General features: G+C 45.9%; 1 protein-coding gene across 6 annotated transcripts in view; it reads left to right on the top strand.

Moving 5' to 3' along the window:
* Positions 1 to 213: 213 nt before the first annotated feature.
* The window catches only part of Frem1 (FRAS1 related extracellular matrix 1), a 148765-nt gene continuing 122138 nt past the window's right edge, over positions 214 to 26840 (top strand). For 2 of the 6 annotated variants that reach the window (XR_013049176.1, XM_042271360.2), the window contains exon 1: positions 214 to 710. The gene's annotated coding sequence lies outside the window, so the exon portion shown is untranslated. The remainder of the gene's footprint in view (positions 711 to 26840) is intronic. The other 4 variants (XR_013049175.1, XM_076564440.1, XM_076564439.1 and 1 more) reach the window with 2 other exon arrangements.

Genomic DNA, 26840 nt, shown 5'->3' with positions numbered 1-26840 from the left:
GCTGCCCCCAGGAAAAGAGGGGCAGGGAAAAGTGTGCTTGAACAGTCTGTGTGAATGTGTGTGTGCAGCCTGAGCCTGCATGCACGTGTGTCAGAGTGAATCCCTGCCTGTGTGAGTGTGTGAGTGTGTGTGTATGTGTGTGTGTGGTGTGTGTGTGTGTGTGTGTGGTGTGCTGTTGACAGGAGAGACTGTTTCGGCTCAGCCAGCGGTATTAGTGAGGAAGAAAGCTGGGAAGAGAAGCATCCGACCTATTAACAAAAGCTCAGTTTTGTCCCTGCTGACCAACTAGCAAGCAGAAGGGACCGGAGCTGAGGCTGCCCGCCAGGGGGGTCGGGCTCCCTGCAAACAGTTGCAGGCATCCTTACCACGCCCTCCTTAACACGCCCTTCTCTGGGGAGTCCAGAAACTTGGCGCTGGGGAAGTAAGTTTCCAGAGCCACAGCAGCGGCTGTGGAGGAGACCGGCAAACAGTGTGCGTTTGGGATCTCCAAGTCTCTCCCTATTTGTGTTGTGTGGGTTAATGGATTTTTAGTACAAAGAAAACCTAAACCCAGCTGACTTGAAAGACTGGAATTTCAGCTCTCTTCTTTTGCTGGGATGTTTTTTCTCCCTCTTCCTCTGAAAACATTTTAAACTCGATTACCAGGTCAGTGACCAGCCCTCCACTTCCAGGAGTGTCTAGCTCTTGGCTTGGAAAGAAAACCACCACCTGTAAGTACCTGCTTCCCTTGCTTGTCTGCTCTTGACTGTGACTGTTCTGTTAGCAGAGTGCCCCAGAGGTGGGCAGCTGTGAGCAGCAGTGAGCGAAGGCTGCCGGCAGCTTGCAAAACTTTAATTCTGTTAACTCAGAAGGCGGGCACTTGCGTGTTACCAAACCAAATGCCAAAGATGAATTGGCCCCTCCACCTCTGCGTAACTCTTCTGATTCCACCCCCAGGGGCACTAAAAAGGAAATAACTGTTTTACATTTTTGTGAGAATTTCCCTGAAGTTAGAGTATTTTCTCTCAGCTACAGGGAATGGCAAAGAGAAAAGATTCGAAATTAACAGGACAAATAATGTCCCCAGGGTCTCAGAATCTAGAGCATGGGTGGTCTCTGGGAACCTTTGAATAGCTTAATTACATTTGGATATGTTGTTTTAAAGTATGAGTCTTGTTTGGTAGTGATGAAAGGCAGTGTGAGGGAGGCAAGGTAATCATTGTTCTGAAGTGTGGCTGGCGGTTAGGCTTTCAGCTCATGAATGAGATTTGGTCCAGAGACTTCAGTGCTGTAGTAAGTAAATAATTTCTGAGAGTTTGCATCTGGGGCACAGAAATCACTTTTAAGGCATTTAATTTTAGTTTCTGGGTTTTGCTTTGTTTTTGCTTTGTTTACTGTGGCATTCAGTCTTGATGAGTGATGTGGCTTAGAAAGAGCATTTCAAGGGCTAGCTAGTGTTTATAGGTGCCAGTGTTGCTGGAGAGATTAACCTCTTCAGGGCTGCTTTGCAGACCCAAGGAAGGATCCAGCAGCTCTTTAGCCTTCTGCTCTGGAAAATTATGGCCCTTCCTGGCTCTTCCAAAACTGGAGAAGTTTCACGCTGGCATCCCCAGGGGTCTGTCCACTTGGTAAAAAGTGTTCTGTGTGACTTCTAGCCGAATCCGCGCTTTCTTTCCTTTCTAGATGCTCAAAACTTAATGTAGATAAGAATCGAAGCCCGTTGGGTCATACATCTGTAATCTCTGCACTCAGGAGGCTGCAGCAGGAGGATCACAAGTTCAAGGGCAGCTTGGGCAGCATAGCAAGACTGTCTGAGGAGGTAGAGGAGTGAGAAAGAGCAGAAAGGGGGAGGAGGGAGGGAGGGAGGGAGGGAGAGAGAGGAGAGAGAGAGAGAGAGAGAGAGAGAGAGAGAGAGAGAGAGAGAGAGAGAGAGAGAGAGAGACCTTTGGGTTTTGGTGAAAAGACAGATTTTTACCCAGTGTTGGGACAGGAATCTTTCCAGGTCAATCTGATGCTGCATTTGAGCAAACATTGCCGTACACTGTTCTTGGCAGTTAAATTCTCGTCATGTCTTTGGTTAATATCAAACTTCATGTCTAAGTAGTAAGCCTGAGCATGAGCTGATGCTGAACATGACTCAGGTACAACATAAATTTGCATTCTTGACTGCTGAACCAGGGCTTTCTACCCATGGTTCTCACCTGACTTCCCCAGATCTGCCTTTCTGTTGCCAGGAGTGACAGTGTGTAGGTACTGGGATGGCACGTTGTCAGATGTTGGTCTAGACAGCCTGCCTGCCCCTCAGAGTTAAGTAAGGCCCTGGACACTTTATCTCTGGGGGTGTTATTCACTATCTGGGGATGATGCGATGCTGGGGCTGGGCTGGACTGAGTTGGGTTGAATGAATCTGGATGTCTTGGAAGAGAGCAGGAGCTTCTTCCTGGAAACTGAGTTTCTCTGCAGCCAACCCTCGGTGACTGAACAGGAAGTGGTTCTTCGTGCTGCAGCCCTTATGTGACAACAAATGAAAGCCAGAGCAGCCCGCAACCCCATCCCCGACTTTTATGGCATTCAGTATTTACAGTAGAAAGTAGCCAGTGTGTGCTTATCAAGGGCCTTTCCTGCTCTCTCCTCATTCCAGGCACAGTGCTAGTTTCTAAGGATTCCAAAATGGTCAATACAGATGGCATGGTCAGGGTCCTTGTCCTCACTGTGTTTCCAGTCTCCGCTGTTGCCAACCCTCTTAGGCTAGCCACCAAATGCTCTAAACATTTAAAAGGAGGTAGGTCCACCGAGTTTCCTTCTTGCTCTCCCAAGCTGGGGTCAAGAGCCAACCTTGCTTACAAGCTGCACATCCCAGCCCCAAGAATGGATATTATTCTAACATTGACTGGCTCCGTCTTCCAAATGCAGACACGGAGCATGAAATCCTTAATCATCTGTCTGCAGGGTAGGCTCAAAGATTTATTTTATCAATTTTCTTCAAAAATCTTAATTGTATCTTCTAAATTTTACTCTCACAAGGACCGGGACCACAAGTGTGTTGAGTTAGACAAATGTCTGCCCTCACAAGGGGATTAAGTAACTCCCTAGAAAGGCTGTCTCTCCGGGCCAGGTCACACAGGAGGGCACTCTCTTATCTTGTCTGAATCTGATGTAGCTCCCTCTTTGGAGAGCTGGGTGGTCTGGACAGGGCTTGTGGCTTCCAGGGCACACAGCTTGCAACCTGACCCTTCCATTCAAGAGACACCCCAGCTTTGTGCCATGTGATGAGAGGCTCAAACAGAGACCTTTGAGGTGCTGGGGAAAACAAAAGGCAAACAAAAACCCTGCTCCCAGGTGGAATCTTGGTTGGCTGTATTTCATCTGTGACATAGCTCTTTTTGCCTCTGTGACTGCAGCACTGTTTCAAAGGACTTTAAAACGTGGCCATCAAGATAGCAGAGGGCCTTGTCTTTTCCGATAAATGTAGCCTCCAGCGGCCGAGATGCTCTGTGTAGTAGATGATTGACTGCAGGCTGAGGGCTGGGATCTTGCAAAGTAAGCACACACTTAGCACAGCGTTCCTGCCCCTCGATGGTAAGTTTTTGCAGAGAGCAAACATAGTTGGCTGTTTTGTTTGTTTTTTCCCTTAAGCCTGCCTGTTTTCATAGGGTTGGTGATATTTGGGAATGTGCAGGAAAAGATCCTTAGAAATGCTCCTTTGGGGCATCATTCGAAGGCTGCTCAGGTTGCAGGTCACTTTGCACTCTCAGCTTTATTTTCCTGTCTGGCCCCTAGAGACAGGGCGTAGATAAACATGAGGACTAACACCGGGCCTGCGCCCTGAGACTCAGCTCTGCTTTCCATCAAAGGCTATGGCTGCTCAGTGCTTACAGATGCTCTGCTGTCTTCACTTAAGGAATCACACACACCTTTGTCTCCTGAGGCGCAAGCCCTGGCATCTCATGCAAGGGTCTGCCTTCCTCGTAAGCACAACAATTCTCCCTTTGTTAACAATAGATTGGCGGCATAGTAAAGTGAGGAAGACTTCAGAAAGGGTAGAAATCCCCAGGAGAAGTTTGGCCCAAATGTGGAAAAGCTGTTGAACATTCCCTACTTCCTACCAGACCCTAGAAGCCTGGTTCATCTTTCCCGTGAACATGAAGGTCCTACTCCCTGGACAGCGCAGCTACAATGCTTTAATTCTGTCTCATGTGGCTGTTCCCTCTATGATAATTCTGTCTCATGTGGCTGTTCCCTCTATGTTTCTGTTTCATTCTGTAAACCAAAAGATAGCACTCATACAACAGCCATCTGTACATGTTACAAGTAAGTTCCAACCCAGGCTGCAGTGTTCCTGGACCTAAAACTTTAGTCAGGCCAACCAGCGGCCTGGAGAGTAAAATAGAGGGTATTAATACTTACCTTGCTGGACGTGCGCACGTGGTACGTGGCATGCCTATTTTCAGTGATGAATTCTTCTTTGAGAGAGGGCTCACACAGGTGTGAAGGTTAGAAAGAAGGAAAAATGTAGCAAATTACATAAAATACTGGAAACGAAAAGAGAAACAGGTGGTGCAATTTTCTTCCAGATCCCTCTGACTGGGTAGAGCGGACACCAGCCCACCATTGCCCCCTCTGACTGGGTAGAGCAGACTCTAGCCCTCCACTGCCCTCTTGACTGGGTAGAGCGGACTCTAGCCCACCACTGCCCCCTCTGACTGGGTAGAGCAGACTCTAGCCCACCACTGCCCCTTCTTGACTGGGTAGAGCAGACTCGAGCCCTCCACTGCCCTCTGACTGGGTAGAGCAGACCCTAGCCTACCACCACCCTCTGATTGGGTAGAACAGACACTAGCCCTCCATTGCTCTGGATTCTATCTTAGGCCAACAGCCTGGCTGTCTCTTTGTTCTTACTCATGGCTTAAGTTGCCTGAAACAGGTCCATGAACAAATAAGACTGAAGTGATTGGTACTGAAGACTAAAGGCAACCGGACTGTCATTTCATATTTGTGACCCTTCTGGCTCCAGAATTGGAGAAGTGGATTTGTAGTTTCAGATAAATGTATAAGGAGGTAGATCATCTTGTTACTTTGCATTTTGCTTTATTATAGCAACTGCTTCCCTTTCAGGGAGGAATGTTTGAGAACTTGAAACTCTAGGGTTGCATCATCTTAAGTCTGAACTGTCAGCAAATGAAAAGACAGAGCCATGGAAGCATGCAGAGCATGGGCTCCCCCCCCCCCATGCGCGCCCACTCTCCGCCTCCTCCGCCGGCACTTTTTTCTACAGCTCTGATGTTTCACTGGGGTCAATTATTCAACTGACACACATTGTAGAGTTTCTCCATACAGCAGCCGGCCCAGCACTAGAGAAACTCAAGTGAGCAGAAGACTCATGGTATTTATCTTGAAGTGACTTACAAGATAGAAACCTTTTTAAAAGGCTTCAAATAGTGCTGAAATGTCTGCGGTGGTCCAGCACTGCTGATTCCACAGGAGCAGAGAAAGCTCGCCTGGGAGAGCGAGAGCTGGAAGGAGTCAGTAGAATTTAGCCAGATGAGTGGAGTGGGTGAGTGAGTGAGGAGTGGGTGAGTGAGTGAGGAGTGAGTGAGTGAGGAGTGGGTGAGTGAGTGAGGAGTTGGTGACTGAGGCTGTTGGGAAGAGAGGCTGCCCAGAGCAGACAGGCTCAGGGGCTGACATGGTGCCTTTAAGGAAGGACAGAAGTCCCACTCGACCAGCAGACCAGTGGCCAGGAAACGGTGGCACTGGAAGAACCTGGAGAGGGGGCAGGGGAAACTCAATCTCACACCCAAAAGGGAATCCAGAAAGCTCACGATCCTCACTTCTTCCCTCCGACAAGGAGCCGAGGCCTTCTCGTTGCTGGAAGGCTGATGGAAGTGGAGCCATTCCCTGACTGTCCCCGCTTCTCTGTCCTACAGCCATGTAAGGTTGCCTTCCTCGAATAACTGAAGGCACCTCCCTGCCCCCCACCCCTAATTACTTCCAAAACAGGTCTGCTTTCTCTCATACATATGCAGTTAATTTTGGAGATATAGAGTTACACATCTTTGCTTATTGAAAGCTAATGCACTGGCTTGAGTCCATCCTTCCAACCTCAGATTATCAAGGCTGTGGATCTAGATTATGTCCTTAGTGACAGCATTCAGCCCTCAAGGGTGTGTGCTGCCTGTGAGCTGGATAAGTTTGTCTTCTACAACTTAAAACAGCACTATGAGATAAGTTCCAGATGTCTCTCAAGAGAAATGATCTCTCTCTCTCTCTCCCTCCCTCCTTGCCTCCCTCTTTCTTTTTCTTTAAAGAAGAAACTAGTTACAGTGTCTTTGTAACCTGTAATCATGGCAGGATCTAAGTTGTAGCACGTGTTTCTCTGTGTAGCCCTGCCTGTCCTGGAACTCCCTCTGTAGACCAGGCTGACCTCGAACTCACAGAGATCCGCCTGCCTCTGCCTCCTTAGTGCTGGGATTAAAGGCGTGCGCTGCCGCCGCCGCCGCCGCCGCCGCCGCCGCCGCCGCCGCTGCTGCCGCCACCACCCAGCATGTTTTCTTGTTTTAAAAAAAATCTTAAGACACGATAACTATTGAACTATTGATTTCATTTTCTAATCCATTCATTGAAAGCCTGCTACCTGCCACAGACAGCTCAGTCCCCCTGCCTTCAAAGCTCATAAACAAATATAGACAGCACGGAACAAATGCCTTGTGATGGGTTTAAATAAAAATGTGGTCTTCTACAATGGCAGAGAGAAAATCTTTCCAAGGGGGACAGTTGGGTTTTAGAGCGTCTTGGGGGAGGCTTTTCACTGGTGTTAACAAATGTGGAGGATTTCAGGGAGAGTGGAAACAGTAACACTACAAGCTGTGTAAAAGTGGCCCCTGAGCAGGAACTGAACATCATTCCAGGCTGTGTGTCCTGACGACCAGCCCCCCAGCAGTTAAAGCTTTAACAACCCATTTCAAATTGCAGACCTCTTCCCTTGCTTCCTTTGCATTCATTCACTTGGCCTTCTCTTCTTTGAGTGTTTCCCCCATCGTGGGGAATCGGACAACTGCTCACCACATGTCATGGAATGTGACTTGGATCTGCTGGCTGTGGCTTCTGCTGACTTAGTGTCTGTTTTTATACAATAGCTCTGAACGAAACCACACAGTGTTTATTGAAATGATTTTACTTAAATATGAGAGTAGCTGGTGCCCTAAGCCTTTAGGCTTCATGGGATGAGAAGAACAGCTGCCGCCAGAGGGACTGATTGGCAATTAAAGATTAACCGGAGGGTGGGTGCCGCGTCAGAGAGAGAAGGAGTTGCGTGGCCATGTGACTGTTTTAAATAGCAAACAAAGAGACATGGCGTCGTATCTCCTGGTCACACCTTGTCAGCCGTGTAGCCGCGCCAGCACCACCACCTGTTGGTGTTAGCTGGTCTTCCAGATTATTAAGACACTGTGGAGAAATAAACTAGAATGGAACCCAGAGCTACATACAAAGCTCCATTTACAAAACCAGCCCAGAGCGTGTTCTGGACTTGGTGTTTGGCTGAAGGCAAGGGTCGCAGGGAAATTTCCTCAAGCAGGACGTCTGACTAGCTTTGTACTTCGGTATTATCTTTCAAAAGTCCCAGATGGAACCCATTTTGTCTTTCTCATTTGGCCATAAAACCCACCGTGGTGCTGATTTGATGGCTCCACCTAGGAGGGAGCAGTGCGTGGTACCACAGTGTGTGGTGGCCTGGGCACCATTTCGTGTTGCAGATGGCCTGTGGCCGCGCTCACTGATGGTTGATGAATCCACTAGGAACCATGGTCTTCATTTACTCCCAATGAAGAGACATGTCCTGATCCATGGCTGTGTAAGTTCCTTTGGTGTTAGGTCCCGTATGTGTGGGAATCACACACAGCCTGTGGGAAATATGGTTAGGAGGATTCCGGGTCCTAACTCCTGTGCATTTCAGTATTTGCCTTCAGTGAGCGTAGTAAATGATGACAACGGCGTGAGCCCATGACTCGGAGACACTGAATTTTATAGCAGATTGGCACTCACAGGTTACCCGGTGTGTAAAGACATTGTGCATGGCTGAATGGAGAGCCCCATGACCATAAGGCTTGAGGACAGTGCCGTAGTGATGAGTGAAGGTTCTGGAAGTGTGAACAGTTGAGAATTCTATGAATTAAAACAATAGTAACGTCTATAAAAGCTGTTCATTGAGGCTGAGAAAGCTCAGATAGCACATTATTTTGTATATTTTCCCCAGACAAAAAGTAAGGGGCATGGCTAACGCCTTATTCTTACGGTACACGAAATCTGTCTGCAGAGAGAGACAGCTAGAGTGTGGTATGTTACACATTATCATCATGGTTTATCACCTCATATGTATCATCCCATGTACTGTGGGAACACGAAACAAGGAAAAACATTAGCCTTGTGATTAATTAAGCTTATTGTTAGTTTGTGTGTGTGTCTGCATGCATGTGTGTCTGTGTGCATCTATGTGCATCTGTGTGCATGTGTGTCTCAATGTGTGTGTTTGTGTGTATGTGTGTGTACATATATCCTCCTATATCCTTTGTCTTTCAAGATTCACAGTGAGTTAAGTAAACCAGTGGTGACGTAAGATTCTAGTTAAACTTTAGACTGATTTTTCACTTAAATTCCTTTCTGTCAATTCTCTAATTCCAGAAGCTACCAACTTTGCATGCACATCTTCCACAGGGAATGACTCGGCATTATGCTCAGTGAAAGGTAATCCTGGTGATGGCAGATCTGGGACTCTACTCCCCGTCTAAGCCCTTCATCTCCTTATCTCCTTTGCAGCAGCCCTGCCCAGTCACCTCACACTGGGTCTGTTGCTGGCACTGATCCTCGAGGTAGCATTCTCAGCTCCAATCCCGCCTGCTTTCTTTGCTCTGGTCCAGCGACTCCCTAATTCTGAGAGCTTTCTCAGACCCAAGAACCTAACGTCAGTCTGTGGATGCTAAAGTCTCGTTTCCCTCTTCCTAGACTCACAGGAGAGGGAGATACTGTTTCCAGTCGTTTGTAGCCATGGTTCTCCAGCATCCTTTCTTCATTAGAGTCACTTGGAGGTCTTTTAAATTAAGATGACTGAGCTCCACCTGGAGAAATTAAATCAGAAACACTGACAAATGATGCTTGGGTCATTTGTAATATGAAGCTAGAGATGGGACCCACTAATCTGGAGCAGGCATTTGAAGTGCTTTTTTATCTTAGTGTGTTCCTGATGTTTCTAATAATGCAGGCTCACATAAGCTTTCACAGAACTGTTCTCTTTCTGCTGGGCAGAGGAGTGGGGCTGAGGCTGGGACAGTGATGCCTAGTCGCAGTGTGGTCTGCTTACACGGTGCCTCTGTCTCATGATGACGTGAATGGTGTCCTGGCATTGGCTGAGCAGAACAAAGCAAATCCCAGCAAAGGAACCTCAGCCTCATTGGCCAACTTTTGCTGAAACAGGCATGGCAGCGTGCTTTCCACGAAGAGTTCTTCATCAGATGCTTAGTGACGCCACAGTGTGAATTGCCTTTGTGTACCTTGTGCCCAGAGTGAATATGCTCCACTTGCTAGACAAACTGCAAGCCGACACTCATTTTATTTAGTGATTTTTTTAAAAATTTTAAATTATATGTGTGGATGTGCAGCTGTGTGGAGGAATGTACATGTGGGTGCCATTGTCTGTGGAGGCCAGAAGAAATCATTGGATCCTTTGGAACTGGAGTGACAGGTGATTGTGAGTAGCCCAACGTGGGTTCTGGGAACTCAACTTGGGTCCCCGGGAAGAGAAGCCTGTGTGCGCTCTTAACCAGTGAGCCACCTCTCCAGCCCCTGGTTTATTTTATTCTAGTGTGTGTGTGTGTGTGTGTGTGTGTGTGTGTGTGTGTGTGTGTGTGTGTGTGTGTACATGCAGGCACATATGTGGTGGTCATAGAACAATGTTAGGTGTTAGTTCTAACCTTCCGCTGTATTGGAGACAGCCTCTTCTTCAGAGCTGACTCAGCCCAGACTCTCTGGTCCACGTGATTCTGGGCATTTTTCTGTCTCTGCCTGGTGTCTCACTGTAAGAGAGCTGGCACTACAGACATCACCATGTTGAGCTTTACGTGGGGTCTGAGGAGCAAAATTTGGATCCTCAGGCTTGTGTGGCAGGTGCCTGACTCACTGAGCCATCTTTCCAGTTCCAAACCAGCATTTTGAATATAGTCTGTTTAAAGATGCCCAAAATGTGTTGAACCAAAAATGTTCCGTATTTACTCTTAAAATATTTCTGTCTGATTTGCAGTTATCATACACCATTCTTATAAGTTACACCTTCCTCCTGCGCATCTTTATTCAATCAGACATCAATTCAGACATTTGGATTATTTTAGGCCTGTGACATTTGGGAGACTGACATTGGAGGTTTTATTTTTGAGCAAGAAATTGAGCTGTTTTTAACTATGCTGCCCAACACACTGCACCCCGTGCTCTCTACGGCCGGATTCTGTGCAGGCAGGCAGATTAGGTTTCACATTTCCTAATGCCATTAGGCTCGGTGAGCCACACTGAACACTGCAGCGGGGCCTGCATTAATGGACACTGGCACAGCTGTGCATTCCCGTGGGGTCAACACGGGGGCACAAACTGAGGGCCAGTGAGACCTGATGGTGTTCATCAGGCACTTGGGTGCAGATCCCTGGGACAGAGGGGACTAGAAAACCTGCTAAGATGAGAGCTGGCGCCCACAGCCCCGGAGTGAGATGGGTCAGCCTCCTGCATCTTGCCTTGACCTTTTTCTGTTGCTGAGGGTCCAGCATTACAACATGGACTGTATTCTGGCTCTACATGGAACCAGAGGAGAATCCATTCAATCTAACCCATGAGACATGTTAAAGAGTGGATCAATGGATAAGTCTTAAAAGCTAAAAAACTTTAAAGGATTAGATAGATAGCTTAGTGGCTAAGAATGTTCGTTGCTCTTCCAGAGGACCAGGGTTCGGTCCCCATTACCCACATGGTAGCTCACAACCATTCCTAACTCCAGTTCCAGGGGGTCTGTCGCTCTCCATGGACAGCAGGCCACACAGCGTCTACATACACACAAGCAGGAAAAACACTCATACACATAACGAAAAATCTATTAAATTAATAAATGTTAGATTGTGAAAAATGTTAAGGAAAAGTGAATGGAAAATATGAAGTTCACTTATACCTTCTGACCCCTCACCTAGATTTCCATATTATTAACTTCTTGGGTGAGTGTGAGTAGATGTTTGTCACAATGGACCGTTATTATGAGCCAAGCCCATAGTTTACATTTGGGCTCATTCTTAATGTACATTCAGTGAATGTTGATAAATGTTCAATGACATGTATCCATCACAACACAGTGCTTAAAACAATTTGGGGGGGGGGGGTCAGGGCTGGCTGGCTTCCTATTCACTGTGCTGCAGAGGGTGACTTTGAACTTCTGATCCTCTTGGATCAACCTCCCCAATGCTGGAATTAAAGGTGCATCATCACACCCAACTTATGGATTGCTGGGAATCGACCCCAGGGCTTCCTTCATGTTAAGCAAGCACCCTGCCAACTGAGCCACATTCTACCATAAGGTGCTAATTTTAATAGTGACTTTTAGAAAATTTTTCTCTAGAGATTTGAGATAGAAAGGAGAAGAAAGGGAAATTATCTTGATTGAGCCTTGATGTATTTTCAACGTGTGTGTGTGTGTGTGTGTGTGTGTGTGTGTGTGTGTGTGTGTGTGTATACGCATGTGGGCCATACAGGCTTTGAATGACGTGTATAGATATTATCACACTTAACTATTTTATAGCCGTGAAAGGTATTGATTGTGTCTTAATTTGATAATGTGGAACAAACTCCAATGAAGAATAAGGCTTTGGTTAAAGAAATGGTGGCCTTATCAAAGACTCGCACGTCTTTGGTTGGCTTCCGTTTTCTCTTTCCCTTCAATTTGTTATATCGGGGGAAAAATCCTCGCATTCCTTGATTTTGTAATGTCCAATCAGAAATTTATTTAGTTTTCTTAATTATTAAAAATAGTGCAGCATGGTGGCACACATGTAGTCTCAGCTCTCACAAGCCCACGGCATGGGAGTCGTAAGTTTGAAGCCAGTTTGGGCTACATACTGACTGGGGAGCAGGGGAGAAAGAAATAAAAAAAGGAAGTTATCGCTGAAGACATCTTCAAAACTTCGTTCAGACCTTCGGCAGGGAAAACCATCCCACCGGAGTTCTGTTGGGTTTGTCCGTCTAGGAGCGGTGGCTCCTTGGCTCCCCCATCATCTCGGGGGGGGGGGGGCACTAGCCTCATTCCACACTGCATCGCACCAGTGGACATACAGTAGGACCGACTCTCCCACCCTGGCCGAGGCCAGAGCCTCCTTCGGCCCCCACTTCCTTGACCAGACCACTGTGTGCTGGAGCACAGAGCCCCAGGATTGCAGGCTTCCGGGCCGTCGGCCTTTCCGCTGGCATTGGAATCTCAGCCACACTATGAGCATTTGCTCAACAAATTGCTTCTCTGTTCCCTTAACTGCAACGTGGAAATAATCACAGACTCTGTCCATATGTTGTTATGAAGATTAAGTGTATTTAAACAGAGCCAGGTATGCATGAATAATACATGCTTATTAATATGATGATGATGATGATGTGCAAAATTTGGAGAAGTTTCTTCTAGTTCTAGAGTTTTGTTATTTTAAAATTTTTATTAGCATATGTTAATTACCCTCCATAATAGACTTCCTATGATATTTATATACATACACATAATGATTTCAATCATGTTCATACCCCTGTTATCCTGTCTTGTCCTCCTCCCTGCCTGCTGACCCTCTTCCCCTTTCTAACTAGCACCTATGTTTTGTTTTGTTTTTGTTAAGTTTCAAACCCAAACAAAGGCTGAGGTGATTATTTAATGTATCAAAGCAGACCTGGCTGCCAGGTTCTCCCAGCATCCCTCAGTCCCTGCTTGTTCCTGGGTATGGCTGTCATAACACACCCTCTACCCTGAACTCTCCAGCCCAGTGGCTGGACGGCCCTTCCCCCAGAGGCTCTTCTCTATATAATCCAGACATGTTGGTTACCTGACCCCTTTTGGACCTTTGGCCTTCTGGCTGCTGCACTTGGTCCTTCTCCTCTCTCTCTCCCTTTCCTTTCCCCTCTTCCCACATGGACCAGCTCAGCCTGGTCATGTCTATTCTGGACTCTCTTAGATGTCCCTCCCTCTACCTAAGCTCTCCCTTCTATCTACAATAAACTTTCTCCTCTACTTTTTCATTCAAATTTTTGTTGCCCCCATGAGCTTCATGAGAATTGCTTATAAGAACCTGGAAGAGCACATTCACCTTACCAGTGGTTACTCCACCGAAGGAAATGTCTCTTCTTCCCCCATCCATCATTAATGCACATAGATCTTTAAGGAAGAATGGACCCTGGGAATCCCTCCTCCTTCCATGACAGGATGTTGGTAGCCTCATGTGCAGATGCTGGGCTGGTAATCACAGCTGCCATGAGCTGAAGCCTGGGATAGCCACCTCATGCCTGGAAGTCAGGGTTTCAGGACACTCCACCCCTTTCTCAGCATCTCACACTCTTTCCACCCTGTTATATTCCATGAGTCTTGAGAGAGGTGATATGAATGTCCCACTTACGTCTAAGCATTCAGCAGTCACTTATTCCATGCACCGTGATCGGTTATGCATTTCTACAGTTACCACTGACTGCTGCAAAAAGGGGCCTCTCTGAGCAAAGCTGAGTCGTCTATGGCCATCAACAATTGCTTAGAAGGCAACTTGACAGGCGTAGCACGTCATTAGCAGAACAACAGTGATGTTCCCTGTCGGGCGGATGACCATGCTAACCATAGGCTGTCGATTGTGCTCACAGAAAGATGTGAATTCCTTGCTGTGATGCAAACCCCCAATCCAGCCAATCTCTTGTCATTTTTGTCGTACTGTTACCAGGGATCAAACCACATCACAGTTTCTGCCACTTACGAACAGGTTTCTTAAGTTACCAGAAGCATTTCCTTTATCCCAGATCTCTTCCGGGAAGGTCTTCATGGTGGCATCTGGGAGCGTGAGTGTTATCATTGATGACATGGAAGTAAGACATTGCAGTTTGCACAGCACAGCTGAAGACACGCTGGACAGTTGTCTGCATATGTGAGCAATCTTTTTCCAGTGAAGTAGAAGGTGCTTTAAATGTATTCTGATGGTTTGTGTGATTTGCTCTCACACCAGTACAACAGATTCCATTTTATAGCATCAAGTACCCGATGATCCAGCTTTTCTTGTGAAGCCTCCAACTCTCCAGAAGCCAGGTTAACTCTTGTTTCTTTTGATTTGCCTCACATCTCCGTACTCTTTCACACAAAGGCATCTCCTTGTGGATTCTTCTATATTCTTGGTCTTCAAGCATAGCCTCCATCCCCACAGTTCTGAGCTGAGCACTTCCCAGGGAGATTCCAGGGGCTATGATGAGAGGCACATTCTGGACCAGCACTTGGATGTGGAAGCTGCAGAGGGTGATGGGGAGAGCATGGGCAGAGTGTCAGAGGTCTCAGTCTAAGATTGGGTTCAGGTAGCCGTGTGTGACGTTGGCAGCCTCGTCAGTGCCATCTCTGTTCTTCTGTAGGGCGAAGAAGGGACTTCTAGGAGAGGAAATGCTGGTGACCACGCACTAGAAAGGAAGTGGGCTCTCCCAGCTCAAGCCCGGAAATGCAAATGAAGCAGTGTCAGGAAAGGTATGGTACTGCCACCTGTGAGAAGAATTGCTGAGGGCACCCACGGGTCTTCTTTGCAGAAAGCATGGGCATAATAGTCATAAGTTCACACCCGTTAATCATATAATTCCACCCCTGGAGTCCATTACAAGGAAGAACCTTAGAGAAAGGGACTAATTTATAATTAAAGGATTTTCATTGTCTGTTGTTAGAGTAGCTGGCAATGCAGCCAGAGTTTTAGGTAGAGGCCTGGCTCAGGTGGCCCCGATAAGCCAGACATGGCCACCCATCCTCTTACACCAACTGAAGGGACGAGTGTCAGTGGAAAGCAGGAGAAGGAGATTGAATCCATACACTGGAAATTGGAACAAATAAAGGAGTTTAGGGACCCCGAGTTTGTCTGTGGGGTGCTAGCATGAACTTTAGGTTTCAAAGATGGGGCCAAGGTCAAGAGGTATGTGTAATCAAGTCGTCCTGGTCAAGATGTGGTCATCTTGACTATCGTCTCACATCTGCTCTGCACTGGTCTCACATCTGCTCTGCACTGTGGCATGGTGCGGTCACTCTTCTACTCCAGGGTGCAGCCCAGCTGTCATGGATGGGGGTGGCCAGCCTGGCCTTCCAGGTTTTGTTCTGACTGCACTGTTAAGAGAACGACATCCCTGTGTCTTCAGCCTTGAAGGCAGAAGAGATTGTTTCGGTACCGTCAGTTTCTAGACTCACTCCTGGAGTGAGTACATACTTAATGTCAAGTCAAATAGACTCTGACAGAAGTGAAGGAGAAATGCAAAGGAAAGGCAGGGGTGATGTGTTTATATCCTTGTTATAGTTACCTTGTGGGCCCAGGCCAGGAGCCAGTGCCTTTAACAGACTCGGTTTCTGAGTGTCTGTTATAGTACCCGTGTGCGTGCAGCAGCGGAGTGAACGCAGGACCCGCAAAGCATCCTGGTAGTGCACAAAGCGCACAGGTTAAAAGTAAGACAGCAAGGGATGTTTAATATTCAGGGAAATGCTTATGATAGAGCACACGCTGATGGAAAAGAATGATAGCCTCTCTGTAGCGTGTGGCTCCAATTAAGGATGAAACAATGTGTGCATATACACACAGATGCCCCCCCCGCCCCCCCGCAACATGCCCATCCACACACAGGTCCCCAAAGAAACCTGAGTATTTTCTGTGGATGTCAGGGAGTGTATTTTTCCTTTGTATCTTTAATGAATGAGCATATGTATCTTATATTTAAAACAAAAACTTATTTTCAGAGGAAACAAATAAATTGACACATAAAATCAAATATGTGGGCTAGTTGATTTCTAAGATCCTCAAATTATGTATTCTGTGTGTTTTAATTAATTTACTTAAACAAATTTCATAGAGGAAGCAATGTTATATAGAATGAACCAACCTGTATTTGATTCATTTAGAAGTCTGCAATTATGAAGGGGCTCGTTGGTTTCGGGGCCTTTATATGCATCTTTTCATTTATTTCCCCTAACATGCCTATAAAATAGTCTCTATTATTATTTTGGTTTTATAAACTATGACTTTAAAAAGTGACCTCATAATCATAATAAACCTAGCACTTATTAAGCAGTTAAAAAAAAAAAAAACCACCACACTTATTAAGCCCATGCTTTAAAACTGGAGTTGTTCAGACTTCTCTCCATCTGTTTTCGGAAGTAGATGGCGATTGTTGTGTATGTGAGGAACACAGAGTAGGTAACTTATCCAGGGTCCTCATTCTGACCTTGCACTTGCTAGTGGGGTCTGTTTTGCCCTGTTTGGTCCTTGGCGTCTGGGTTACAGTGACTCTCACGGTCCCGACCCTTTTGACCCCTCCCAGTTTGCTTCACAGCCCCGGGTCTTTTATCTACAGTAGTTAAACCTTTAAGATCTCTCTTATGCTTCCAAACGGCCATGGTGACTGTGCTCAGTGAGTTCCATTGGAGGCGGTGATGTCGGAAGGAACTGATGTCCCTTTAAGAGCATTATTAACAAAGGGGCCTGCCTACCCCCATCACAGTGTAGTGTCTGACCCCTGACACTAAGCAAGGGTTAAAGGCCTCGAAGCCAACAAACCCTCTCATAATTGCAGACTCTTAAATGAACCAAATGCAGGTTGGTTCATTCTATATAACATTGCTTCCTCTATGAAATTTTTTTAAGTAAACGCACAGAACATATAATTTAAGGATCTTAGGGATCAAAGTAGCAAGAAAATGCTATTAGCAAAAAGCACACAAATATGTACATTGGCATACTAAGAAAATCTTTAAAGGAGAGAAAAAAAAACCCTTAGAATTTTCAGGCTATTTTTTTTCTTCATTATTCTAGTCTCTCTAAGGAAATCTCATGTTTGGTGAGATTGTAGGGCTTCTCCACCCCTGGGGCTCCGGCAGCAGCTGAGGCTCCATAGGAGCTGAAGAGCCTGCTTCATGTTGTCTTTTTAGAATACGGCTCAAGGCTGGGTGGGAGTGCAGTGAGGTGCTGGGGTGAAGGAAGACACAGCGCTGAGTGAGGTCCCTGGGATACAGGAAGACACAGCCCTGAGTGAGGTCTCCCGAATACAGGAAGACACAGCCCTGAGTGAGGTCCCCGGGATACAGGAAGACACAGCCCTGAGTGAGGTCCCTGGATAAAGAGCCCAGACACTTCTCCCACAGTGCTGCTGCTGCTGCTGCTGCTGCTGCTGCTGCTGCTGCTCTGACCTTTAGACCTTTGGAGATTTAGGATGCTCACTCCTGGTGGCTTGTAACCAGGGGCGATTAGACTTTCCTACTTCAGGGAAAACGGCACAGAGGATCTAAAGTCCTTGGTAAAGGTCTGCTACACAGAGAAGGACTTTGTCCACTGACCACATGGCCAGCTCTGATTTCTTCCCAGGACTCTTTCTGATTTACATGTCAATGCCCTTGGTGGCCAGTTCATGCCACATGTGATTTGAATTCAATTCAGCTGTCCCATGGACAATTATAGTCAGCCGTAGGTTTATACAACTTTGAAATTTGATTTATATTATTTTGGAAAATATATGCATAAAAATTTTGGTCATTTAAAAAACACATCATAAAACCCTCAAGGCGGCTTTGAAGTTTACTCTAATTGGAACTTGCAAGATTTTAATGTGGAAAAGAGTAAAAAAGTTGTGTTGACTTCCTTCCTGTTCTCGCCAAGGCTCTAATGGCCGCTGGATGTTTGGGTGGGTGGGATGGGTTGATGACGAACCGGCAATGTTTTACACAAAATTCTATTTTCTCATTGGTTTATTTTCTTTCTTAGGGGATTTGTAGGGCGCTTGTAATAACTTAGCTGTGAGTCAGAGCCAGGCGTGGTGGCACACAGTGGCACATGGTCCTCATCTCAGTCACTGGGAAGGTGAGGCAGATGTTTGCTGTGTGTTTGAGGACAGGCTGTACAGCATCGTGAGATTCTACATCAAAATAAGCCAATAAATAAATAGATAATAGACAGATGTAGCTGATAGATATAGATAGATGATAGGTAGGTTCACCATAGACCGATAAAGCTGTGACCCTTGTAGCCTCACCCACACGGAAGATAAGAAGAACTACTTATCATAGTTGATCAAGGGGTAACAACTACTTGACGTGCTGCTGAGAAGAATAGTGAACTAAGCACAAATTCTGCAAAGTACAAACCAAATTAAGAAGGCCATATGATAGACGTGCGATGGTTTGGTGTCTGTGCTGGGCCCAGGCAGGGGAGGGCAGATGGTTTCCATGTCTCTGTGAAACCAGAGATGAGGGCCAGTGAGTGCTGGTCTCATCTGGGAGCATCATTGCTATTGGCCACCGGAATTTTCATCTCTATGAGAAGCTGGAGGGCAGAGAATCCACTGCTGCTCCTGGTGTGCCAAGGTGATTGTAGAAGTATTTACATCAGCACAGAGACTACCTGCTCTTAGAGCTGAGCTACACACAATTAGGAAAGAAATACAAGCACACAGGTCTCTCCTGTCAATGAAATGATAGTAAATGACTTTCTTCTGTTCGGGACAGTTCATGATACGGAAACCTTTGTGGATTTTTATAAGAAGGAGTCCAACACAGGGTGATTTTATGCTTTCAGAACATTTCCACACATTTGAACCAGCTTGTATAGGAATATTTAGAGTACACGATTTTCACACGAAGGACAAGCGATGGTGGGAAGTGGTCAGGAAAAGCAGAACTGATTTGCAGGCGAGACATGAGAAGTTTGAAATTCTGTGAAACAGCTGAACGTTGAAAGCAAGCTGGTGGGATTTGCTTCTATTGCAAAAGCCAAGTTAAGTCTGATGTGGCTCAGAGCCATGCTCTAAGCTCCCCCAAGGGGTCTAGCCCGGGGACCCCAGTAACTCTTTGACTCATAGGTCCCATAACAGTGACCTGAGCAAGCTGTTGGCAGGTGGATTCTGAGGAGCTGAGTTGGCCCTATGTTGAGACCAAGAAAATGAAATTCTTTTTTTTTTTATTGCAAAATTGCCTTTATTACAAATTTCTGTGAATTAGAATATGCAAAGATCTATTCCAATTATTACCTTCTAAACCAAACCATCCCCAAATTCTACTGACATTCTCTCAAGTCATTGTATTTAACCCCAGACTTGAGACTCATTCTTGTTTCTTTGGATCAAACTAAAGGCATTCTTGTGCATTCAAACTTCACACATCTCTATCGTTTAATGATCTTTTTAAAAAAAGCTTTTCACACCTGCTGTAAGGCATCAGCAGCAGCAAGGGCAGTGTACACGTTAGCCCTGAACTGACTGTCCTAATTCTGCACTATTTTAGCATTCTCAGCAGGACCCCACCCTTCATACAGGCAGAAAGTGCAGAGGCATCTGAACGGCTCACTCTCATCCCTCTCTCCATTACGGCTTCTTAGTGTCTTTTCAATCCACATAAATCTTTTCATCCTTGCTACAGGATCTTTCTGCACAGACAGTAGCATGCAGACTCTTCTCTTGGGAAAGGCACTTTGGACTGCTCTCAAGATTTTTTCACTGTTGTTCTCTACCACCCTCATCTTCGGACGGGGGCGGCAATGCTGGCGGCGGCGATAACGTACTGGCTGTAAAGAAGGGGACTTCTCGGCACTGGGGTTGAACGTCAGCTTTTTCAGGTCCTTTACTAACATTTCTGACTGTGAGACTGAATCATCACAGGAGTCTTGATCATCGCTGGACTCAGGAGGCCCTGAGTTCAGAACTTGCTCGAACATCTCTGACGTCTCCTCCATGATGATGGGCAGAAGCCTCTAAAGCTCCAAACAAAACTGTTTCATCTGGAAAAGACCAAAAGCAAACTGCGAAAATGAAATTCTTAAGGTGTGCTGGGTTTCCTTCCATTCCAGTGTTGGTAAGCAGTATTGACTGCATTCAGACCCTATCACTGCACTAGAGACAGGACAATCACCATCATCTTGCCTGGCGAGATAAAAGACCCTCCCTCATCGCCCATGAAATCTTATTGTTTGAGCGTCTTAGCTATTTTTCTGTTTTTCTTTTTGTCCTGTTCCTGTCTTTTCCCTTCTCCATTTTGCCATGTCTTGAAGTGGAAGAAAAAACAAAAACAACAGAGAATGTTTTCCATACAGAAGTTAACTGAAATGTAAACAAGACACAAAAGCTCCAGATAGACATGCTCCAGATTCCTGGCCTCCTAGCTTTCATTCATGATGGAGGTAGACTGTATTGTGAAAAACCCTATCCTTTCCAAGTTGCTTTTGGCCATGCTGTGGTGTTTATCATAGCAGTAGAAGGTAAACTCGGACCGTTGATAACTTACATTCATGTGGGCTCATAACAGAAGTTCTTCCATACCAACTGTCATTTGGTCTCATGGGGAAACAGAGTGGATGATCCCATTTCAAAAGAGGAAGCTGATGCCAGCAGGGTCAGGTTTGGAATCCAGACCTTCAGAGTTCTGATCTGAGCCTTGCACAACATTGGCAAGGGAGCTTCAGGAATGAGATGAGTTTTCTCTTTCTTCTCTTGTCTCTTCCTGGTAGGTGGACATCAGGGCTTGCACTGAACCATATTCTCCATTTAAGGACCTACTATGGTACCTTAGGACTTGGACTGGATCTTATTCCCATTTAAGGACCTACTGTGTTACGTTAGGACTTGTACTGGACCATATTCCTCATTAGGACCTACTATGGTACATTAGGACTTGTACTGGGCCACATTCCCCATTTAAGCACCAACTATGGTACATTAGGACTTGGACTAGATCTTATTTCCCATTTAAGGACCTACTATGATATAATTGGAGAATGAGCCCCTGACCTGGTCTTATAAAATTCTGGGAAGATGTTGTAGTGTGTTGACTGCTTTGGAGATGCCACAGGGCCTTCTCCTCACTCACTGTTCTGCCAACCTGGGGCATGATGTACTTGAAAATCTTCCCAAATTGGCTAACAGGTCAGATGGAGGCAGGAAGAAAAATGACAAGGGACTGTCATAGTTAGCTTCAGCTGTCAATTTGACACAACTCAGAGTTGCCTGGGAAAAGGAAATCTCAAGCAATTGCCTCCGTCAGACTGGCCTGTGGGCATGTCTGTGGGGCATTTTCTTATTAATGTAGGAGGGCCCAGAACACTGTGGGCAGTACCAATCCTGGGTAGGGGAGCCTGGGCAGCATAAGAAAGGTATTTGAGGCTGGGCATTTGTGGCATATGCCTTTAATCCCAAGCACTCAGGAGGCAGAAGCAGGTGGATCCCTGAGTTCAAGGCCAGCCTGGTCTACAGAGAGAGTTCCAGGACAGCCAGGGCCACACAGAAAAACCCTGTCTTGGGGAAAAAATTAAAAAATAATAATAATAAAAAAAAGGCATTTGAACAAGCTAGGTGAGTAAGCCATTAATCAGCATTCCTCCTGGATTCTGCTCCAGCTCCTGCCCCTAGGAGGTTCCTGTCCTGAGTTCTCTTGATGGTGGGCTAAAAACTGCAAGTTAAAATACACCCCCACCCCCCACCCCCTGCTGCTGTTGGACATGGTTTTTTATCACAGCAACAGACAGCAAGCAAGGATGGGACTTCTTAAAGAAAGTGTCTCAGGATATCATGTGACACTTCTTTTATCCCATTGGCTGGAATCTGGTCACATAGCCATGTCTAACTGCAAGACAGACTATGTTCTATGTGACTGCAAGAGAGACTGTATTCTATGTGACTATGTACTTAGTTTAAGTTTCTATTTCTATAAAAGGAAATAAAGATGGATACTGTGAAGTAAAGGGACTTAAAAAAGATTTTTATCAATTTTGAGAATTTCGTACAATGTATTTTGATCATATTTACCTCCAACCTCCTTCCCCAACTTCCCTATCCCCAACTTCATGTCTTGTTTTAGTTTTTTATAATATGACTTTTTTTATTTTTATTTTTTACCTGCATGTATGTCTATGCACTATGAAAGCCAGCAGAGGGAATCAGATCTCCTGGAAGCAGAGTCATAGACAGTTGTGAACTACAAGTAGGTGCTGAGAATTGAACTCTGGTCCTCTGTAAAAGCAGCCAATGCTCTTAACCACTGAAGCATCCATCCAGCCCCAGTGTCTTTCTTTTCTTTTCTTTTTTTTCAGTCCTACCCATTGACTTTAGTTTGTGCTGCCCATATACTTCTGGATATGGGGCCATCCACTGGAGTGTGGTTGACCTGCTAGGAGCCACACCCTTGGAGAAAACTGATCATCCCTCCTCTAAAAGCCATCAACTAGTATCATCTTAATTAGGAGTCGGGGCTTGTGAGCCCCATTCCATTTCTTGCTAGATTGCTGACTGGCTTGATCTTGTGCAGGTCTTATGCTGGCAACCACAGCTGCTGTGAGCTCCTGAGTACCGTGGTCAGAGACAGTGTTTTGCTCCAATCCTTCTCATCTTCTGCCTCTTACAATCTTTCTACCCCAGCTTCCCTGATGGTCTCTGAGCACTGGGGAAGAATGTGCTCTAGGTGTCTCATTTGTGGCTGAGACCTCCAGTCACTAGTTCTCTGTACTTTAATGAGTTATGAGTTTCTGCCTTAACCACTGTCCACTACACACACACACACACACACACACACATACACACACACACACACACTTCTCTGATGAGGTCTGAGAGTTTTGCCAACCCAGCTTCAGGGCTGACTGTCCTCCCGGGCCTGTAGTCACTACTGGAGCTGCTGGTAGACATTTAACTTCCCAGGCCACAAACAGACATTCTCATCTCAGAGAGAGAGTGGACACATGGTAGTAAGTTATCATAAGAGAATGAAAGAGATATTTGCTCTAGCATCTTAAACTATATCAGAGAGGAGTTTATTTGGCTTTTTAAAGTTGTGGGCATGAAATAAAACTTTGGCTTATTTTGGCCCATGTTCCTTTCTTATTAACACATTACTAACCAAAATGTAAAGTCATCAGGCACAAATTGGCAACACCCCAGTGCTGGGGGAACTTAAAAAGAGAAGTTGCCTTCATAAGACTTGACCTCTAGGCAAGTCTGTGCCTTCATTTTCCTGACTGTCACTTGATGTGGGAGGCTGAGCCCAGTGAGGGGAGTACCACCCCTGGGCAAGTGGTCCTGGGTGGTGTGTGAAAGCAAACTGGGCAAGCCCGGGGGAGCAAGCCAGTGAGCAGCACTCCTCTGTGTCAGTTCCTGCCTTGGCTTCCTCTGATTATAGAGACATGATGATAGAGACTGATTGAGACATATAAGCCAAATAAACCCTTTGCCCACAAGCTGTTTTTGGTCATGGTGTTTATTGCAGCAATAGAAAGCCCCTAAGAAAGCTTTCTTTCTGTATACGTGTATGAATATACGGAGATACAGCTTTTATTGTTTTACCAAATGGAACAAAACATACATTCTCATCTCCATTTGACCTATTTCACGGCATTTTATGGAAATGATTCCAAGCTAAGTAGTGCACCCTCAATTTCAGTGTATGGACACATCACAGTCCATGGTATAAGCAGGTTGATTCTGTTCCGCCATTTCCTTGATGATGGACATTTGCTTTGTCTGGAGTTTCGCCACTCTAGTTGAAGGCTGCTTTGGTCTCTGTGGGAGAGAGTCCCAATTTGCTTAGGAATCACAGGACAGAAAGATTTACAGTTCTTTGTGTGTTTGCATAAGGTACTGACTGGGAAAGGCTGGTTGGCTGCATAGCTACTTATCCAAAGCCTTGGAAAATGGCATTTTCCAGAGTTAGAAATCCCAGTGTTGAATATGTATAGTTGACCCCAAGTTGATATGTCCTTTACTGATAACTTTCAGTAGCTGAGTTTATTCGGTATCTTAGTTAGTTAGGGTTTCTATCCCTGATAAAACATCCTAACCAGAAGCAACTTGCAGTCCATCATCCAGGGTAGTCAGGGCAGGAAGGCAAGGCAGGAATGCAAGGCAGGAACCTGTAGGCAGGAACTGCTGCACAGGGCATAGAGTAATGCTGCATACTGTCTTGCTCCCTCTGGCTTGCTCAGTCTGCTTCCTTATATAATGCAGGACCACCTGCCCAGGGATGGCACTGTCCACAGTGAGCTGGGCCCTCCACATCAGTCATTAATCAAGAAAATGCCAGGCAGACTTGCTTAGAGGCCAATGTGATGGAGGCATCTTCTCAACTGAGAGTCTCCTGATTCTAGTCTGTGGCAGGCTGACAAAACAAATAGCAAGCATTCTTGACATTTTGATTGATTGGCAGTGTTTTTCATGATGGCAGTTCTTTCCTCTTCTTTGAAATGATGTCTCACTTTGTAGACCAAGCTGTCCTTGAAATCACAGAGCTCTACCTGCTTCTGGGGCCTGACCTGTTCCACCACCGTCAGCAAAAGTTGACAGCAACATTACCAGTTAAAGTCTAGTCTGTATGAATAAATATAAGGAATTATTTCTCCAACTTCTTCACTCACTTAAGAAACGGTTATGACTGTATCAGACCTTGGTCTAGGCACTGGGAAAAAAATCCATAAGTAATTAGAAAATTCCTGACTCTGGAAATGGCAAGGGCTAACATAAACAAGTGAGTGGCCTGCTTAGATGGTCATGAGTTCTAAGGTTAAAGACAAATCGGAGAAACATGTAGGATGCTCCTCTTACGGGACAATTGAGTGTAGCCACATTGCAGTTTTGATGTTTGACAGAAAGCTTGAAAGTGGTGAGGGAGATGGGGCGAGTGGGGTGGGTGTGGGTTGGTGTGGAGGTCACCACAGAGTAACCAGCAATCAGAGAAGCCCTCATGGGGGACAAAGGAGAGAGGCTCATCTGATTTGTCAGGAACTGCAAAGAGGCTAGCATGGATAGCATGGCTGTGCAGAGTTGTGGAGTAACAAAGATGGACGGGAGGTGAAATCACAGGCAAGTCAGGAATAGACAGTGTTCTGCCCGTGCAGGCCATCATCCTCAAGTGTTCTGCTCAAGATGAGAAACCATGGGGGCATTTTGAGCAGAGAAGTGACATGGCATAAACAACTTTTTTTTTTTTTAGGAATCTCAGCCATGGTCCTGAGAAATGCTTCAAAGAGAGGCTCAATCACGAGGCTGCTGCTGCGCTTAGCAGAGTTGGGCACTGGGTCAGGCTGATACAACAGAAGTGGGAAGCAGTGCTTAGATTGTGGGCTTATTTGAAAGAAAGACCATTGATTTTCTATGAACACAATTTCCTATGAACAACCTTTGCAGCTTGAGTCAACTTCAGGGTCTAACTTCACAGTTTCTGTTAGTCCGGGGTCCACTCATGGCTTTGCTGACTTCTCTGCTATGGGTTCAGCTCACTGGGCGCCAATAGAGTGAGGAGAGTAACTTAGGATGAATCCACTTTGATGCTCATTCTGATCGTCAGCAGAATTTATTTCCCCATGGCAGGAGAAGTCAGTAGGAGAGCCCGACGCTGTGGCTAAGACAGTCTTCTGTGTCCTAAAATGCAGTACCAGGTCATGTAATCAATCACCCATCACCTTCATCCAATCCTGTCACTGAAAATGTCACAGGTGTTTTTTTTTTTTTTTTTGTTTTGTTTTTTTGTTTTTTGTTTGTTTTTTTTTGGCACTCAGGGGAAAGACCTTTCAGATACTAGAAGGCTAGAATCATCATATTTGCCCTGGGACCCATCTAGCCTGAAAAACAAACAGGAACCAACAGTCTTTTGCCTGGATATCAGCAGACAAAAAAGGAAGCAGCCAAAAAGTTGGAGTTGCCATTAACTTAGCCAGAAAGGAGGCAACCAGAGCTTCATTTGGCTACTTAGGGAAGGAGATGCTTGATGCACACTTAGGGGCGGAGGGTGGGGAGTCGGGGGTGGGGGGTGGGGCCCGGACGGGACAGGACATGACAAGTAGAAAAACACAAATGACTCTGAACGTGAGGGCTTGCGGGGTGGGGCTCATTACATGCAAATGGTATTCAGTTCCAAGAACTAGACCTGGCAATTGAGGAAAGACACAAACAGGCCCAAAGAACGGACCCTAGTGCCTAACATACAAATGTTAGTGGGGGCCTGGTGAGATGGCTCAGAGAGCAAAGGCCAGCCTCAGAACCGGAGTTTGACCCAGGGAACTCCACGGTGGAAGGACAGACCAAGTCCCATAGGGCGTCCTCTGACTACACACCCACATATATGCTCACATATATGCAACTAAATAAGTGTGGTTTAAAAAAGCAGAGTGGGGTAGAGAGAGGCAATGGAAGGGGCTGAGCAGGGGTGCCAGGGGAGGGGCCCCTTGCGGCGGCCTTGGCCTTCGCCTGTTGAGTCAGCTAGCCCAAACCTCAGAAAGTTCTTTTCTCCTCTGTCCTCACTCCTCCTCCTGAAGGGCTTGCTTCTCTGTGTGATCTTGGACGACAAGTGGAAATGGTAAGATGATTTGACTTTGTTGTGAAAAATTCCACAACCAAATTTGCATTTTTACACAAATAAGCCAATATAGCTTGAGTGTGGACAGCATGGTCAGTGGGAGTCTGTGAACAGCTTTATTTTAGGACTGACATCATTAAAAAACAGGCCGATCTGTAAAGCTTACACCCCCTCAGGTGACACAGGACAGATGCCATCTGTGAAAGGTTTCAAACAATGACATGGGACAAATTTCCCTTTAATGTACTAGAGGTGGACCCTACAAGGCATTTGTAAAAGCAGCACA

Source organism: Peromyscus maniculatus, chromosome 2, assembly GCF_049852395.1.
Source record: "Peromyscus maniculatus bairdii isolate BWxNUB_F1_BW_parent chromosome 2, HU_Pman_BW_mat_3.1, whole genome shotgun sequence".
Classification (NCBI taxonomy): domain Eukaryota; kingdom Metazoa; phylum Chordata; class Mammalia; order Rodentia; family Cricetidae; genus Peromyscus; species Peromyscus maniculatus.
The sequence above is the reverse complement of the archived record's forward strand: the minus strand, read 5'-3'. Positions and strand labels throughout refer to the sequence as shown.